General features: G+C 48.0%; 1 pseudogene; it reads left to right on the forward strand.

The window, feature by feature from the left end:
* Positions 1-3,402, forward strand: part of LOC147083872 (scavenger receptor cysteine-rich domain-containing protein DMBT1-like) — a 49,046-nt pseudogene extending 45,644 nt beyond the window's left edge.
* The last annotated feature ends 6,473 nt before the right edge of the window (positions 3,403-9,875 follow it).

Here is a 9,875-nt window from a genome sequence, read left to right on the forward strand (position 1 = left end):
AATGTATGTTTCTGTGAGTATCACTATGTCAGGCTGTTGCTTGCTAGTCTGTGGACAGCTCGCACAATTTTGGAACAAGTCCCCAGATGTTCGTGAGCAGAACTTTGCAGTGTTGACTGGGCTGGGTGTGCCGCTGTCGTGTCCAAGGGGGATCATGATCAGGAAACCCCACTCACTCTCTCTGTACTAACCGACTGTGTTATACACTATTTTCTCTGCTCTGATACCTGAGGTATTGCCTGTCCTAATGGATTATACATTATTGTGTCTGACTGCTGGGAGGGCCGGCATTTATGGTCCATCCCTAGTTGCCCTGATAAGGTAGTGGTGGGCCTTCCTCTGAACCACTGCAGCCCTTGTAGTGAATGATCTCCCACAATGGTGTCAGTTAGGAAATCCCAAGATTTTGTCAATGGGACGATGAAGGTATTATGTTGTCTGCTCCGATGTGCTAATCAATCACTCTAATAACCATCCATTTTTTGTGTTTGACAGTTTCGGGTTCCATTGACTCCCTCAATCAGATTGAATATTACACCAGTGACATTTTGGGTGACATTGATCCGGGATCAGAAAATCCTGAAGGGAACTCCTCCACTATTCAGGGTGGGTAAATATCCCAATTACTACAATCATTTGTTGGACTTCACACAGTTTATTACCTAAAACCAACAACTAAAGACATCAGAGCTTACTCGCCGAAAAATGACAGTGTCAAGGATCCGTAGTACTAGACAGTGATTTTTGTTACAAAATATTGTGGAAATACTTTGGATTTGAAACAAAATCATATCGATTTCCCCCAATGGTATAATGGAAGGAAACATTCAGTTCATTGTGTTTCCTCACACGGCTCCATGGGCCGTGAAATGTGAAATGTGTGTGCAGCTTGGGTGGGTGATTCAATGCGATATTTGTGACTTTAACACGGAGACTAAACTACCTCGACACGACACGGTCCAATCATTCCCCCAGATAACCCCACTTCACCCGAAGACCACATTGGTCCACTCTCCCGCCCTGCAAGGCCCGGGTAGATTGATTTATAATAATATCATTCTGAGTACTCAGTGCTGGCATTTGGTTTCAGTGGAAATCTCTATTTCCTCCCAGGTCCGGTTCCGGGCGATTATGACGATGTTGAGACTGGAGTCACTGACACTCAGGGCGGTCACTTTCTGCTGGACGGTGGTCCTGATGATCTCCTCACACTCAGAAGTGCCGGCGGTGATCTCTCCACTCTCGGTGAGTTACATCTCTGATATTCCCGCAGTCACCAGCCCTCTGTGTAGGAATGGACTGGCGCTGTTTTAAATTCCCTTTTAATCGGCGGTGACACAGAGCGATGGTTGATTTAAGACCATGTTGTGATTACAGGGAATGAAGTGTTCTAGAAAAGAGATCCTGATGCTGTTCAGTGTGGATTATCTTCCTTGTTAATATTCGCACCAGGAATCATTCCAGTGCTCAAACTGAACCGCCCGATTGTCGGATATTAGACGCACCTCGTCTGCTGTCACCCAGCGGTAATGAGATGTATCCCAGGCTGCTGTGGGAGGCAAGGGAGGAGATTGCAGGGGCTCTGACACTAATTTTCAGAACCTCTCTGGCCACAGGGGATGTACCAGAGGGCTGGAGAACAGCTAACGTAGTACCATTATTCAAGAAAGGTAGCAGGGATAAACCAGGGAATTACAGGCCAGTGAGTCTAACATCTGTGGTGGGGAAATTATTGGAAAAAATTCTGAGGGACAAAATTAATCTCCACTTGGAGAGGCAAGGATTAATCGGGGATAGTCAGCATGGCTTTGTCAAGGGTAAATCATGTCTAACAAATCTGATCGAATTTTTCGAGGGGGTGACTAGTGGGGTGGATGAGGGAAATGCTGTGGATGTGGTGTACATGGACTTCAGTAAAGCTTTTGACAAAGTCCCGCATAGGAGACTAGTCAAGAAGGTAAGAGCCCATGGGATCCAGGGTGCCTTGGCGCGTTGGATCCTAAACTGGCTGAGTGGCAGGAGGCAGAGGGTGATGGTCGAAGGTTGCTTTTGTGACTGGAAGCCTGTGTCCAGTGGGGTACCTCAGGGATCGGTGCTGGGTCCCTTATTGTTTGTGATCTACATAAATGATTTGGATGAAAATGTAAAAGGTATGATCAGTAAGTTCGCAGATGACACGAAAATTGGTGGGGTGGTAAATTGCGAGGAGGAAAGCCTCCGGCTACAGGACGATATAAACGGGTTGGTCAGATGGGCGGAAAAGTGGCAAATGGAATTTAACCCTGAAAAGTGCGAGGTGATGCATTTTGGACGGACAAATAAGGCAAGGGAATACACAATGAGTGGTAGGACCCTAGGAAGTACAGAGGGTCAGAGGGACCTTGGTGTACATGTACATAGATCCCTGAAGGCAGCGGAGCAGGTAGATAAGGTGGTTAAAAAGGCATATGGGATACTTGCCTTCATTAGCCGAGGCATAGAATATAAGAGCAGGGAGGTTATGATGGAGCTGTACAAAACGCTGGTGAGGCCACAGCTGGAGTACTGTGTGCAGTTCTGGTCGCCTCACTATAGGAAGGATGTGATTGCTTTGGAGAGGGTGCAGAGAAGATTCACCAGGATGTTACCTGGGATGGAGCGCCTCAGCTATGAAGAGAGGCTGGACAGGCTGGAGTTGTTTTCCTTGGAGCAGAGAAGGCTGAGGGGGGACCTGATTGAGGTGTACAAAATAATGAGGGGCATAGATAGGGTAGATAAAGAGGAACTTTTCCCCTTAGTGGGGGGGTCAATAACAAGGGGGCATAGATTCAGGGTAAGGGGCAGGAGATTTAGAGGGGATTTGAGGAGGAACTTTTTCACCCAGAGGGTGGTTGGAATGTGGAACTCAATGCCTGAAAGGGTGGTGGAGGCAGGAACCCTCACAACATTCAAGAAGCATTTGGATGAGCACTTGAAATGCCATTGCATACAAGGCTATGGACCAAATGCTGGAAAATGGGATTAGACTGGACAGGGATGGATGGGCGGCGCAGACACGATGGGCCGAAGGGCCTCTTTCTGTGCTGTAAAACTCTATGACTCTATGACTCTAAACCCAGCACGGGGGTGTGGGTAGAAAACAATTCTCTTCCACTCACAGACGAACAAAGTCCAGCCCCTTCACCAAATTGACAGATATATGTGACCCACACTGATGCGGGTTTTACCGCCATCATTAATCCATAATCTGTCTCTCCCACAGTGTACAGCTCTCAGACCCGCACTGATCCCGGTTTACCTGTTCCTTCCACTCCTGGTAACAATGACCATGTTCACTGGGACACGTTCACAACCCCGGACATTCCGCCACCGATGGGCAGTGATTGTGTGGCTCAAAATGTTACATCTACGTCAAGCCGGTAAGAGCAATGTTTTATTATCTGTTGCATTGTTTGTGTCCCAGTGCTGGGGGAGTGTCCAATCCCGGGTGGATTCTACTGTGTGACAATGGGCAGTGAGTTCAACCGTTAGTGATACTGAAACTAGCAGAGAGAACATGCTGTGCATTTACTGTGGAAATAAATACCCCATTATACTGGCTGTAATTAATTCAATTCTGTGATTGTGGGGAGTGTGTTTAACGGCAAATGATACTGAAACTGTCAGAGAGAAGATGTTGTTTATTTATTATTTAAATAAAAGGCTAATTGAAGTGAAGTATCAGAGAGAACATTCTGAGTAGTGAAAAAGACTCCATTTGATTGTATGGTGTGTTGGTGAATTGCTTAATCCTCTCTCGCTCTCTCAAGGTGTTTTTTTTCCTTTCAGAGAGAATTAAGTGGAAAATCCAGGTTGCGATGTCTCGGGGCGTGTCACAGTGTAGCGGGAAATAACCTGTGTTAAATCTGAGCGAATATCCATTAACTTAACGAACAGTGTGAACATGCTGAATGTGCTTTTCTTCACGATATAAACATCAATGTATTTGATCAATCGCCATGTAAATTTGTTTTGAAATACATAGATTTAGCTTTTCTCTATATTCTGGCTGCGTTCTGCTTAATTAAACATTATTAAAGAGGAAGAATGTATTCGGATCATTGCTCTGTCTATAGTAATACTGTAAGACACTGCTCTGCGTGGATTAAGCAACTGTGTAAAAGAGATTAAGAACATCTGTTTATTGCTGAAGGTTTTATATAAACTTCATTTTGTAACCGCTTCACTTTTACATCCTCCATTTAAGATTGTTCAGAACCCGCAGGGGGTCAAAGGAATAGTCTGTCTGTTTTATCTCCCTTTATTGTAACTGGTCCCTGCACCGCCATATACTCGATGTACAGAGACTGCTGCAGTCTCCTACTGGAAATGGTGATGTACATTGCGTTGAAAAATAAAAATGCATTTATTAAACATTATTTGAAATCTGTGCCTTTGTCGATGTTCATGTTTTTATTATGTCCCATCAGTAAACACACACCAATCCCTAGATACAGCACAATGTTGTTTTGCTGCACGACACTTGTCCCTGGGAATTCGGCGTATGGCAGGAGACCAGGAGAATCTGATCAGAGTTCCACAGCCACTGTTTTTGGACTTTAATTCTAAAAGCTAAATATTTCAGTTATTCAGCCGCAGGGAGAAATGGTCACTCAATCAGAAAAACGCCTGTACCGTGCAGTGTCCGCCAGCAGGTGGCGATGCTTATTCCATCAGTGTGACCACTGCAATGGCAAGTGTCCACCAGCAGAGGGCGAAAATTATTATATATAAATACAGGAAATGCTGGAACCACTCAGCAGGTCAGGCAGCATCTGTGGAAAGAGAAACAGTTAACGTTTCATGTCAGTGATAACTTCAGAAATTTAAAATGTCAGAGATTAACCGCTTTTAGTAAATAAAGAGCCAGGGAAAAGGGGGCATGAAAAGATCAAAAGGCTGAAGGTCTGTGGTAGGATGGAGGGCAGGAGTGATTCAGTGAATCCTCGCTTCCCTCACTCTGAACCATGTCCCTGTGAACTTGCAGCATTCCATTCTCTCAGGTACAAACCTGACATTATCATTAAATCTGCTGATAAGGGAGTCGCTGTTGTTGTGTGATGAAAATAGCGCCACCTTGTGGGGTCTAAACACAAAGGCCCACAATTTGCGAGCGGAGGCTTCCCGCGGGTGGATGCCTCCGACCTGTGAAAAATCTCCGCATTTCCCTGGTGGCCCGGGAGGTTTGGAGGCTCGCGATCCTGGGCTTCTCCGGGTCCGCGCGGGCAGAGGCCCAGGGATCTCAGGTGCGCATGCGGCTCACAAGCGCCCATGGGATCACATGGGCCAGCTCAACCAATAAAAGAAGGGAACCCCCATTCATATTTCTGGGAGTTTCGTGCGTACGGAGCTCCCATAAGTGTGAATGGGATCACTTTAAAAATACACAAACACATAAAATAAATAAATAAATTACATATTTAAATTTAATTAAAATGCCATTTAATTAATTATTTTAAACGAAAGTTTTAACTTTTTGAAAAAAATTAAATGTATTAACGGGCTAAAAATCAACTTACATTATTGCACAGTTTTTTTTAATGTATAAATGAGTGATAACATTTTATTTTGCTATTTTTTAAAACTCTGATTCTGGTAACAGCAGGCCTCACACCTGCATTTACCAGGCATAAGAACTTCACAGGCATTCAGCGGGCGTAACTTGGGCAAATAGCGGAAATCTCCACCCGCAGAGACCCATCGCCCTGGGATACAGAGGACCTTTCAAGAAGATTCCGATCAGAAAATGCTGGAAATACTCAGCAGGCCAGGCAGCATCCGTGGAGAAAGAAACACAGTTAACGTTTCAGGTCTGGGACCCTTCATCAGAACTGGAAAAACCTGGAGATGTAACAGATAATAAGCAGGATCAGAGACAGGGGGGCGGGTTAGGAGGGGAGGAAGGAATTGAAAGAACATCCTGTACTTTTGTAAGAGGCAGAAAAGATAAAATGTTGCAAATTGGAATGGCAAAAATCATACTGCATGAAAAATGGGGGCAGGGATAATTATCTGAAATTGTTGAACTGAATGTTGAGTCCGGCAGCCTGTAAAGTGCCCAATCGAAAGATGAGCTGCTGTTCCTCGAGCTTGCGTTGATCTTCATTGGAACAGTGTAATAGGCCGAGGACAGTGAGATCAGAGCGGGAGTGAAGCGGTGAATTAAAGTGACAGGCGACCGGATGCTCAGGGTCACCCTTACGGACTGAACGGAGGTGTTCCACAAAGCGGTCGCCCAATCTGCGTTTGGTTTCCCCAATGTAGAGGAGACCGCATCGTGAGCAGCAAATACAGTATATTAAATTGCAAGAAGTACAAGTAAATCGCTGTTTCAGCTGGAAGGGGTGCTTGGGGCCCTGGACAGTGGGAAGGGAGGAGGTAAAAGGGCAGATGCTTGCACGGGAAGGTGCCGGGCGAAGGAGAAGGGCTGTTGGGGGTGATTGAGGAATGGACCAGGGTGTCGCGGAGGGAGCGGTCCCTTTGGAATGCTGAAAGGGGAGGTGAGGGGAAGATGTGTTTGGTGGTGGGATCACGTTGGAGGTGGCGGAAATGGCGGAGGATGATCCATTGAATGTGGAGGCTGGTGAGGTGAAAGGTGAGGACAAGTGGAACCCTATCGTGGTTATGGGAAGGAGGGGAAGGGGTGAGAGCAGCAGTGCGTGAAATAGAATGGACACAGTCAAGGGCCGTGTCAACCACGGTAGAGGGGAATCCTCGGTTGAGGAAAAAGGAAGACATGTTGGAAGCACTGGTATGGAAGGTGGCATCGTCAGAACAGACGCGACGGAGACGGAGAAACTGGGAGAATGGAATAGAGTCCTTACAGGAAGCAGGCTGGGAGGAAGTGTAGCCCAGGTCGCTGTGGGAGTCGGTGGGCTTGTAGTGGATGTTGGTCGAAAGCCGATCGCCAGAAATGGCGACGGAGAAGTCAACGAAGGGAAGGGAAGAGTCGGAGATGGACCATGTGAAGGTGAGGGATGGGTGGAAATTGGAAGTAAAGTGAATGAACTTATCTAGTTCAGGGCGAGAGCAGGAAATGGCACCAGTACAGTCATCGATGTACCAGAAAAAGAGGTGAGGGAGGGTTCCTGAGTAGGGCTGGAACAAAGAATGTTCCACATATCCCATGAACAGGCTGGCATAGCTAGGGCCCTTGCGGGTTCCCATAGCAACACCTTTAATTTGGAGGAAGTGAGTGGAGTCAAAGGAAAAGTTGTTCAACGTGAGAACAAGTTCAGCCAGGCGGAGGAGGGTGGTGGTTGATGGGGACTGGTTGGGCCTCTGTTCAAGGAAGAAACGGAGCGCCCGAAGTCCGTCCTGGTGGGGGATGGAAGTGTAGAGGGATTGGACGTCCATAGTGAAAAGGAGATGGTTGGTGCCAAGAAACTGGAAACTGTTAAAGTGACAGAGGGCGTCGGAGGAGTCGCGAATGTAGGTGGGAAGAGACTGGACAAGGAGAGAAAAAATAGAGTCGAGATAGGAAGAGATAAGTTCCGTGGGGCAAGAACAGGCTGAACAGACGCGATGGTGTCTACCAGTGCTGTCCTGTTTGTGGATCTTGGGAAGTAGTTAGAATCAGGCTGTGCAGCGTTGGGGGACTATGAGGTTGGCGGCCATGGAGGGAAGATCTCCAGAGGAGATGAGGTCAGTGACACACTTGGAAACAATGGCTTGATGTTTGCTAATGGGGTCATGGTCCAGGCATGGGTTGGAGGAGGTGTTGGAGAGCTGGCGTTCAGCTTCCACACGGTAGAGGTCGGTTCGCCAAACAACAACAGCACCACCCTTATCAGCAGGTTTAATGATAATGTTAGGGTTGGATCGGAGAGAATGGAGTGCTGCAAGTTCAGAGGGAGGTAGGTTGGAGTGAGCGAGGGGAGCACAGAAATGGAGACGGCCGATGTCACGTCAGCAGTTAGCAACGAAAAGATCTAGAGAGGGTAAGAGGCCAGAGGGAGGGGTCCAAGTAGAAGGAGCATTTAGAAAGCGGGAGAAAGGATTGGCCATGTTTTCACTATCCCCTCTGACCTTCCCCTCTCTGACCCCGAACGATCAGTCCTCAGCAAAGGCCTGAGCTTCATCCCCTTATGCCGCTAACTGAATGAATTTTGAGCTCGGCACAATGCTGAGCTCTTCTTCCGTTGCCTTCATCTGCGTGCCCACTTCTTTGGCCAGGAGTCTTCCCCCGCATGGCTGATCCTTTCTCCCGCTTTCTAAATGCTCCTTCTACTTGGACCCCTCCCTCTGGCCTTTACCCTCTCTAGATCTATTCATTGCTAACTGCCGACGTGACATCGGCCATCTCCATTTCTCTACTCCCCTCTCTCACTGCAACCTACCTCTCTCTGAACTTGCAGCACTCCATTCTCTCCGATCCAAACCTAACATTATCATTAAACCTGCTGATAAGGGTGGTGCTGCTGTTCTTTGGCGAACCGACCTCTACCGTGCGGAAGCTGAACGCAAACTCTCCAACACCTCCTCCTACCTTCGCCTTGACCATGACCCCACTAGCAAACATCAAGCCATTGTTTCCAAGTATGTCACTGACCTCCTCTCCTCTGGAGATCTTCCCTCCATGGCCACCAACCTCATAGTCCCCCAACCCCGCACAGCCCGCTTCTACCTCCTTCCCAAGATCCACAAACAGGACTGCCCTGGAAGACCCATCGGTTCAGCTTGTTCTTGCCCCACGGAACTTAGCTCTTCCTATCTCGGCTCTATTTTTTCTCCCCTTGTCCAGTCTCTTCCCACCTATATTCCCGACTCTTCCGATGCCCTCCGTCACTTTAACAGTTTCCAGTTTCCTGGCCCCAACCGTCTCCTTTTCACGATGGATATCCAATCACTCTACACCTCCATCCCCCACCAGGACGGGCTTCGGGCGCTCCGTTTCTTCTTTGAACAGTGGCCCAACCAGTCCCCATCCACCACCAACCTCCTCCGCCTGGCTGAACTTGTTCTCACATTGACCATGTTCTCCTTTGACTCCACTCACTTCCTCCAAATTAAAGGTATTGCTATGGGAACCCGCATGGGCCCTAGCTATGCCTGCCTGTTCATGGGATATGTGTAACATTCTTTGTTCCAGTCCTACACAGGTCCCATCCCTCACCACTTTTTCTGGTACATTGATGAATTTATTGGTGCCATTTCCTGCTCTCGCCCTGAACTAGATAAGTTCATTCACTTTACTTCCAATTTCCACCCTTCCCTCACCTTTACATGGTCCATCTCCGACTCTTCCTTTCCCTTCCTTGACTTCTCCGTCTCCATTTCTGGCGATCGGCTTTCAACAAACATCCAGTACAAGCCCACCAACTCCCGCAGCTACCTGGACTATACTTCCTCCCACCCCGCTTCCTGTAAGGACTGTATTCCATTCTTCCAGTTTCTCCGTCTCTACCGCATCTGTTCTGACGATGCCACCTTCCATACCAGTGCTTCCGACATGTCTTCCTTTTTCCTCAACCGAGGATTCCCCTCTACTGTGGTTGACACGGCCCTGGACCGTGCCCGTTCTACTTCCCGCACTGCTGCTCTCACCCCTTCCCCTCCTTCCCAGAACCAAGATAGGGTTCCCCTTGTCCTCACCTTTCACCCCACTAGCCTCTGCATTCAGCGGATCGTCCTCCGCCATTTCCACCACCTTCAACGTGATCCCACCACCAAACACATCTTCCCCTCACCTCCCCTTTCAGCATTCCGAAGGGACTGCTCCCACTGTGACACCCTGGTCCACTCCTCAGTCACCCACAACAGCCCTTCTCCTTCACCTGGCACCTTCCCATGCAAGCGCAGGAGATACAACACATGCCCTTTTACCTCCACCCTTCCCACTGTCCAGGGCCCCAAAC

The sequence above is a fragment of the Somniosus microcephalus genome, unplaced genomic scaffold (assembly GCF_052327205.1).
Source record: "Somniosus microcephalus isolate GS21.2 unplaced genomic scaffold, FLI_Smic_1.0 scaffold33, whole genome shotgun sequence".
NCBI lineage: Eukaryota > Metazoa > Chordata > Chondrichthyes > Squaliformes > Somniosidae > Somniosus > Somniosus microcephalus.